The sequence below is a fragment of the Corvus cornix genome, chromosome 2, assembly GCF_000738735.6.
Source record: "Corvus cornix cornix isolate S_Up_H32 chromosome 2, ASM73873v5, whole genome shotgun sequence".
NCBI classification, from domain to species: domain Eukaryota; kingdom Metazoa; phylum Chordata; class Aves; order Passeriformes; family Corvidae; genus Corvus; species Corvus cornix.
In genome coordinates this window covers 34,873,315-34,882,034 of record NC_046333.1, presented here as the reverse complement: position 1 = coordinate 34,882,034, position 8,720 = coordinate 34,873,315, and positions in this window count along the sequence as shown.

Below are 8,720 nucleotides of genomic sequence, written 5' to 3'. Positions count from 1 at the left end.
TTCAGCAGTATTGCTGTGAGTCCCAGCTGATTCATGTTCATGGATCATTAGGGAAGTACCTGGAGAGGAAAAAGCCCTTCCAGGACCAGGAAAGCTTCACAACTTTCCACTTCTTATACTGTGTGAAAAACAATCTGGAGTTTATAGGGTCAGTCACCCACTCTGACTGCACTGCTACTAAAAGGAACTGAGAAAATTATTTTCTTAAAATGTTATATTACTAAAGGTGGTCATATCTCAGTAGGGTCAGGAAAATCTAAAAAGTCCTATATAGGTAAAATACAAGTTCTAAATATAATATAGATAATTAAGTATATGCGTACTGTTTACTTTTGGCCACATCAAAATTTTGTCTCAGCTGACACCTATCTATCAGCCTATCCCAGGAACGCATTTTGTTATGCAGTGTGGAAATTCAGGTTTGAACAAATGGTGGTATTTTATATAAAACCATGAGTTGAAATTAAATTTTCTAAAAAATAATTGCCTGTTTCTGAAGACTATTATAGCAATTATCTGGGGGCAGCTTTTTGTCCAAGGATTTTTTTTCAGAATTTTATAAGCAGTCATTACTGAAGAACTGTATCAATCTGTGGGGAGGCATAATTAAGTTCACGATGCAAAAATTAGTGGAAACATCCATCTTTAAAGACTGAATAGTTCAAAACTTCTAATTTGCCCATCTGACTAAAGTCAGCTTCAGAAAAGGTTTTGGTTTTTTATCTCATCTTCTAATAAAGATTTCTCACATCTTTTTAAATTCTAGGAATAGCTAGAATACACTAGAAAAGAGAAATTACATGAGTGGGTCAGTCTTTTCTCTGCTGTTCTTTCCCAGACAGTAGGGCTTTCCTTTTTCTGTCTCCTAGTGCACGTTTTAATATTCTCATCCACGACGTGTTAGTTTATATCAATGTGAGATTTCAGGGGAGTTGTCTGTGAACAATGATTTCATTATTCCTTCATTAAAGCTTCCAGGTAGAACACGTAATTTGGAGCATTTTGCACAACAGGAATATAATTTCAGTTTTTTCACAGATAGTTTCAGAGTTTGAAATTATACAAAATACAAGCCTTGGTCCCCCAAAGGCCAGTTCTGACCATGGTAGCTCACTTCCTCTTCCAGAGGGGACAGGGTGGCTGTCCCAGGTAAATCCAGTGCAAAAGCAGCGACAATGACAAGGATGTGTTTTGTGCACACCCAGAGCACTGTGGGGCATTTGAGGATGCTGTGTGATCCAGCAAATCTCGGCCTAAATCAAACCCTCCAGATATGGGGCCAAACATCTTCCCTTCTCCAGGCACCCCTGATCCCTAAACAGCCTGGGGCAGGGAGGGTGGAAGGAATGTGTGCTGTTTGGTGCAGCATCTCCCACTGGGCAGGCAATGAGCTCTGCCTACATTCCCTCCAGCTGTGAGTCCGCTCCATGGGCAACCTAGACCATATAGGATTGTCACTTAGGGCAGCAGCAACACACTGGTTTTGAAATGGGCTTCCTTTGGGTTTCTGTGTGCCCAGAGCAATCCTATGTGATAAAGATGCTCCCTTTCCCCTCAAATATGGGCACAAGACTGGTCTTTTTTTTCCCTAGAGCTTTTTCTGCATGCATGTTTGAGAGAGTGCAAACATACCTATTTAATCTAGATGATTTAAGACTGACAGGTCGCATTACCAAGAACATGCTTAGTCTCATCTCATGCATAACATCTGTATGAGGAAATTTGCCAGTGCATCATTACAAACATTGCTCCAGGAAAAATGCAGAGGTGGAGGTCTCAAAGGAGAGGCTGTTCACTTGACTGTGTGGGCATCACTCCTCAGGACATTTTGGCTAAAAAATTTAGGTGCTGGAAAATACCTTGTTCCTTACATGGATGGAGAGAGTAGGTGAGAAGCAGATCCTGCTTTGGGACCAAAGGGATTTCTGGTGGAGGAGCTAGAAGTTGGTGTTAGTGGGGGGGGGAACCCATGCAAACACACCCACTGCCTACTCACAAAGGACATCCTCCCTTAAGAGAAACGGAGGGGAACAGTGCAGTCAGCAGTGTGATCAGAGAGATACTGTACCCTGTACTGTGGGCCTAAAAATCTCCTGCTAAGAGAAAGGTGTCTGCTTAGATTGAATCTGTCACAACTGAACAAGCAGCAGACTGGCGCTCTTGGAGGAAAAATATAACCTGTGGGTGGTTAAGCTCCTCTGGAGGAGTGAAGGAAAGAACAGAAAATTTATAAAGGTGTTACTTGGGAGAGAGATAAAAGGGAAGTATATTCCTGCAGCAAAAATAAACTGCATTATCGATTAAAATGGTAATTTGTTGTCAAAATTTTAGGGAAAGTATGATCAGTAATATTTGGGTATTAAAAAGCCTGTGAGTAACACGAAGTTTATCAAGCAATAGTGCAAAGAGCCAAATATAGCTAGGAAAAAACATGATGTTGAAGGCATTTAAGCTAGGAGTTGTTGCTAGAAAGGGCTTCTGTTCTTAGTGCTTATGTAAATAAATAAATAACACTGGCTTCTGCTGATACTGGGTAATTTTTTTTTTCTTTTCCACATTCAATAAAGTACTGGCTTGTAATGTGCAATGCCACTATTTTTTCCTGAATAGTAAATGACTCTGAGCTTTGTTCCCAGCTGTTTTTTAAAGTTACCAGAGTTTGAAGGAATCCCTGCCCTGTTACAACAGAATTTGGAGCTTTCTGGTTCATTTTTTGTAGTCAGGGATGGGGGAAGCTTTCTGCTACAGTTAGTGCAAACACATCTTGAGTATATTTGCCCATGCCCTGAAAAGATTTACAGAAATAATAATTTTTTCTGCTCACTAATAATAGGAATAATTAATTTCCTATTTTCAATGTCATCTGCTGTTCTCCAGCACTCCAAGATGAGATTCCTTTTTAGGAACGAAGCAGGTGAGGGAACTTCCTTTGTTTCTTCTGGGACTGTGTGATGTGGAAAAGTAGAAAACATCTCTTCACACTTAAGACAGGTCAACTCCACCGATACCCTGGACTTATCCATGGGTAGGAATCAGGTCTGCTACGTGTGATACTTCACGAAAGTAATATAAACATCAGAAATCTGTTAAAACAAACTCAGATCTGGGGCTGGCTGTGGTGTGCAGGTAAGCAAACATCACTAAATTGGTGCAGGACTACCAAAGTCCCAGCAAAAATATTGCTGCTGGTCTCCCCAGTGCATGTGCTGGTTGGAGTATCTCACTAAACCAGTTCTTATTTTGTAGCCTAGGATTAAGGTGCTGAAAACAAAATTCCTTTTACAGTATAATTCACTAGTGACTGAGAAGAATTACTGAGTCCAGTGTGTATTTTTAAAGTGAAGTTCCTGAGTGTATTTCACTTTTTTAGTATGCATTAGTTGAGTATTTGATAACTGGAGGGTTTTTAATTTTCCACTGATATATTCTCCCTGCAAAATAAGTATTTAAATATAATGCTATTGAATTCCTATCACAACAGTTGTCTCTGTCTTAATGCCAATAAGAAATTTAATTTGCCTCATACACCCTTCTACTAACCATGGTATAAACTTATTTAAATAAAGTGGATATCATCTCCTTAGAATTGCCAATGCCTTCTTCTTGGTAGGCAGAGCTGAGTAGATAAATTATTTTCAGCCACCATTAGAGGCAATAGGAAGAACTTTCAATTAATTGCAGCTGTCTTGGCAAATCTGATCTTTCGAGGCAAGCCAAGACTGTGCAATAGTCTCCATTAAAGCTGCTGCTGAGGAAAATTGCAGACAAAACTTATAAATTGGTTGTTAATTGTGCGCTTGATTTGTTAAACTGTTTGTGATGTTGTGCACAGTTCCTATTATTTTACAGAGGGAGACAAAAAACACAAGACTTGTGTGCATTATAGTAGTTTACAGGAAGCTTAGAAGGATGACTTGGAAGGGGAAAAGCCCAGCCAAATTGTAACAAATCTCTGCTGTGTTTCCAGTTCTTGATCTGTCATGCATATATCAAAACGATTTGCAGTAACTGATGTGTCAATTTTTCTACTGCAAATATGTCAGGAAACTGTGTAAGTGATAAAGGCAAAAGGCATATGATTTTTTTTTGCAGTATTGGATTTCTGGATTAGATAATGATCCCAAACCATGAAATACTAGTATTTTTACCTAGCAGTGTGTCTTGTCATCCTAGTTAAACATATATAGTAAATCATGTGGTGACCCTACCAGCATTCAGAGTGTCTACAGAAGCTGCATGTGGGGGAAAGAAACTCTTAGTCCATCTTTTTGTACCCTTTGCAGCACATCTATTTTTAAAACCTCACAGAGGATTTTGTCCCCATCCTCTTCAGAGCACATACACGTCAGCACTGCTTGTCACTTTTATTTTCCTCTGACTAGAGAAACTTGTAGAGGGAATTCAAGAAGTATGCAGACAGCCGACATGACATGAGCACAGTCAGGGTCTGATGGCAAGCAGCTTTAAGCCATGCTTGGAAATGGGATCAGTTTTTTTTCCTCCTCCCCCAGATTGCTTTTTCTTTTCTTTTGTTTTTTTTTTTTTTAAAGACTGCAATTCTGCTCAGCATTGTGTTAGGAAAAAATCAAGATGTCCTGGAGAAAGCCAAGAGAAAAGAAGCAGAAGCACACTGAAACTGCTGAGAAGATGAGGTCAGGTCCAGCCCGGTGAGGTATGAAGGGTCTGGCCCACAAAGGGTGGCTTTGGGACAGCAACAGCTCTGCAGCCCAAGTGCACAGTGAGGAATAACAGAGCTGATCCACTGCTTGGTGCCTGTGCAGATGCCGTTGAACCCCACGGTGGAATAGGAGTAGCACCCAACTGAGCTGCCAGGCTGCGATGTGCAGTGCAAACAGGGGTTTATTTGGGGTGAGCTACTGAATGATGGCCACAAATTAATTGGGTGAGAAGATGTGGGTCCTTCCAGCCATGAAAAATCACAGAGGGTATTAAACTGGTGGGGTTAAATGTCTATAATTGTATGGAGAGAAATGAGCAATTGGCAGCCAAGCAGGAAGCCCTGGACTCATTTTATTGTGTACCAGGGATGTTTCTCTGTACCTGTTAGAGCAATGCACACAATTCCTGCTCCCCTCGTTTAGCAGCTTGTGGCTCCTTACTCCCATAGACACCCTGAGCATGTCTCTCCCTGGTCACAGAGCATCCCTTCCCTGGGCACAGCCAGCTCTAGGTGACAATTCCTTTTTCTTCTCACAGCTGGCTCCTGATCAGATCGGCTGTGTGTGCATGCACCCAGGGCAGGGGGTGTTTTTGCTCATAATCGCTGTGCAGGTGGTGCCCAGTTGCTCTGTTTAAGCACTGTGGGGAATAACACGGGCACAGCCATCAGCTCTACCAGTGCTGAGAAACCAAAGCCTTTCCTGCCTGTTTGAGTGGGTAAAAAAGAATTTGGCACCCACTGCAATCCTCATCTCTCTTACCCTGTCTCATGGTAAAGCCACATCTTCTCCTTGCAGACTACTTCCTTTTCTGAAAAACTGCTTCATTTAGGGCGATTTGGGAGGAAGCAGTCCCTGCTCTTTGTGCTTTCTTGCTCATTCATTTCACCCTAACATGCAGAGATGGACAATGTGAGATCAAATGCATTCAAAGGAATGGGAAGCTGAATGTCTCCTTGTACAGCCTGGACAGTTTGTTAGGACATGATACTGCCTTGGTCAAACCACGGAATGAGAAAGAACACAGGGGTTTGTAATGCTTTTCAGGGAAACTCTGAATTTAGCTCAACCCAGCTAGCCTGGTTACATTTTATCATACACCTGGGAGGGCTGAGGCCAGGAGAATGTGGTGCCTGCACCCTCAAGATTAATTAATTATCGTTAATGCAAGAAGAGAACATTCAATTTAGGCATGCAAGGCCTGGGCTATAAAATGCCCCAGCTCTTTAGTGCAGCACCAGTCTGTGCTTGCATTCTTTACTCTCCTAGAGGAAGGCTGCACACCCCAGTCTAGCTGCAGAGGGGCTCAGCCTCAGGTACCAAGGTCAGCAGGTTGTGATAGTCCTGAGTAGCTTCCCCTGAGTGGGAGCAGCCTAAGCTGGCTGGGGAGGGCAGATGAGGCTGGGTGGCTGCAGGACTCTGAGGTATGCAGGAATATATATCCCAGTGTGGGCTGACCTCTCTCACACCTGCCTCGGTATCAATGGAGTAACACAAGAATCTAATGTGGAGACAGGCATCATTTGTACCTTTGCTTGTTCTTGTCTTTGTAGAGACCAGAAAGATCCACAAATGAGAATGTATGCAGTATTGCCATTAAGATGTGCTCTGTAACTATCTAATTCTGCAGCTCATGGGTTGCTTCCAGAGTATTTCCTTTGCTTGGCCACGTGGGTTTAGTATTAACTCCTTTTATTTTTTCCTGCCTCACATCTCCTGACTACCTTTCCAAATTGTGATTAGCTTTAAACACTTGCTTAGCCATCCTTGACACTGAGCAAGGATTCTCTCTTCTATCTTAATAGTCTTTTCTCCTCTGACAGCAAGGTTATATACTTTCTCACACTGTCAAGTATATGATCCTCTTCTCTGAACTCCTCAGCAAACATTTCATATTGCCATCAAGACTAATGGTGCTTACAAGCTGAGTTTTTTACATTTAATTTTAGTAATCGCCCTCTGTTTCTACACTCAAAGCTGCAAGCTGCCAAGCTGTGATGGGAGAAAAAAAACCCCATTAATTTTATAGGCCCTGAATAACTGGGTTCACTGGGGTTGTACCTGTGAAAGCAAAACAACCCACAGTGCAGAAATTAATCTGGGCTCACCATGCAAAGAGCTGTATGATGTACCCAGACTTGGAAACTTCCCCTGTGTCTCTTCTCCCTCTCGTCCAATTGATTGTGCAAATGCAGTGAATTCCTGCTCCAGGAATAAAGACCTCAGCATCCTGGTGCTGTGATGTGGCTACTTGCTGTGCTGCAGCAGCTGCCTATTCTGGCCTCCAGAGAGTTCAGCCTTGAAGGAGAGCAGGGTTTGTTCCTGTGGCTGAAGGAACCCATTAACATAAGCCTTCGTCAGTGGAAAACAGTGAGGTAAAAACTTGCCAATGAGTCATGCTGAAAATCAATTTCCTCTGTAGTTTAAATCATAAGGAAGATGGATGTCCAGGGTATGCTGATCTGAGCATAATCCTTGCTGACACACTCCCTGCATTCCATGGGAATATGTGGTGGCCTAATCCAGAGAGTATGCAAGTGGACTTCAGTGTTGACACATTCACCTGTGTGCTGGCACTGTAGGTTAAAGAACACCTCTCAGGCCCAAAGATAAGCCAGGGACAGTGTGATTGGGTCCTTCTGGAAGGAGAACATGGGAAATGTGGTAGATGAAATTAGGGCGATATTGAGGAAAACGGGGAACCTGAACGTGTCAGAACTGTGATCAGGCTGTTATTCATTCTCTCATCAAGCTGACTGAAGTGCAATTTGCTGGATTAAAAAAATAATTTTTTGAAAGCATTTTTTGGCCCACCACATTCCTTGAGCTAGCTCACTATGTGAGTGCCCAAGGAGAGAAATCATGACTGAGGAGGAGCACAGTGGCAACGTCATTTGAATATAGCCTCGATGCAGACTGGCTTCTCTTGACTAAGGAATCCAGCCTCAGAGAATTTGGGCTATTCTTACCATTACAGTGTTTAAAATGGCTATTGTCCCACCTTTTCCCATTCATGTATTCCATTTTGCTTAACAAAGAGCAAACTTCAAACAGCAATTCGCTCTCATCACTTGAATGAGGTTCAAGGTGATGTATAAATCATGGATTTGTGATTTATTCTCATGCTATCACATGACTATTCAAGCTCAAATCCCTACAGAGAGGAGGTATTTTAAGAAGAAATAGCATAAATGTGACCAGACCATTGAAGATGTCTGTTGTCCTTGTCCATGGACTGACTACAGGGGCATGCGCTTCATGACTGCTGCAGAGAATGAACTCCAGGGGCATTGTGCTTTCTTTGCTGTGGTGCAAACACAAAGGTCAGATTTTAATACGAAAGGTCTTGACATTTCCCGTAGGGAAGATTCTGTTTCAGACCAGTAGAGGGAGAAAGCAGGCCAAAGACATAAATTAGTGCTTTTCATGAAGATTTATGAGGGGGGGGGGAAGTCTAATTTATCTCTATAGTTAGAGTGCAAGAACAGTTGTCTGGGTTGCTGCTGGGTTCTTTGCTGGTGCCCTTTATAATTCCATTCATTAAAAAGCTAACCAACATGTTATATTTTCCTGGCGGGGAAAAAAATGACAATTTCATTTAAGAAGCAAAGTTATAGTAGTCAGTAGCTCAAAAATGCTATTTTGGCAAGGTAAAAAGAAACTATTTGCACCTATGAAACACTTGTTGCAACTCAAAAAAGTTAATCTTCTGGAAAGTGTATAAGGTGCAATGTCCCAGAAGACCATTAAAGAATCTTTGAAACAATAAAACATAACAATAAGCAAAATAATAAATGTAGTCACAGATTTTGGGAAGTGATTGAAGTTATCACTCTCATTCATGATCGATTTGGTACAACATAGGCAGAGAGGGGTAGAATAACTTGCACATTCAGACCCTGCAAGACAAGGAACAGGCATTTAGGAGAACTACCAAAGTAATCACACCCAGAGAGTAATGAGGTTGTCTGAGACTCATCTTGTTGGTGCCACTGTTTCAAATGTAGGTGTTCTGGTACAGATTCAGATATCACACTCCTC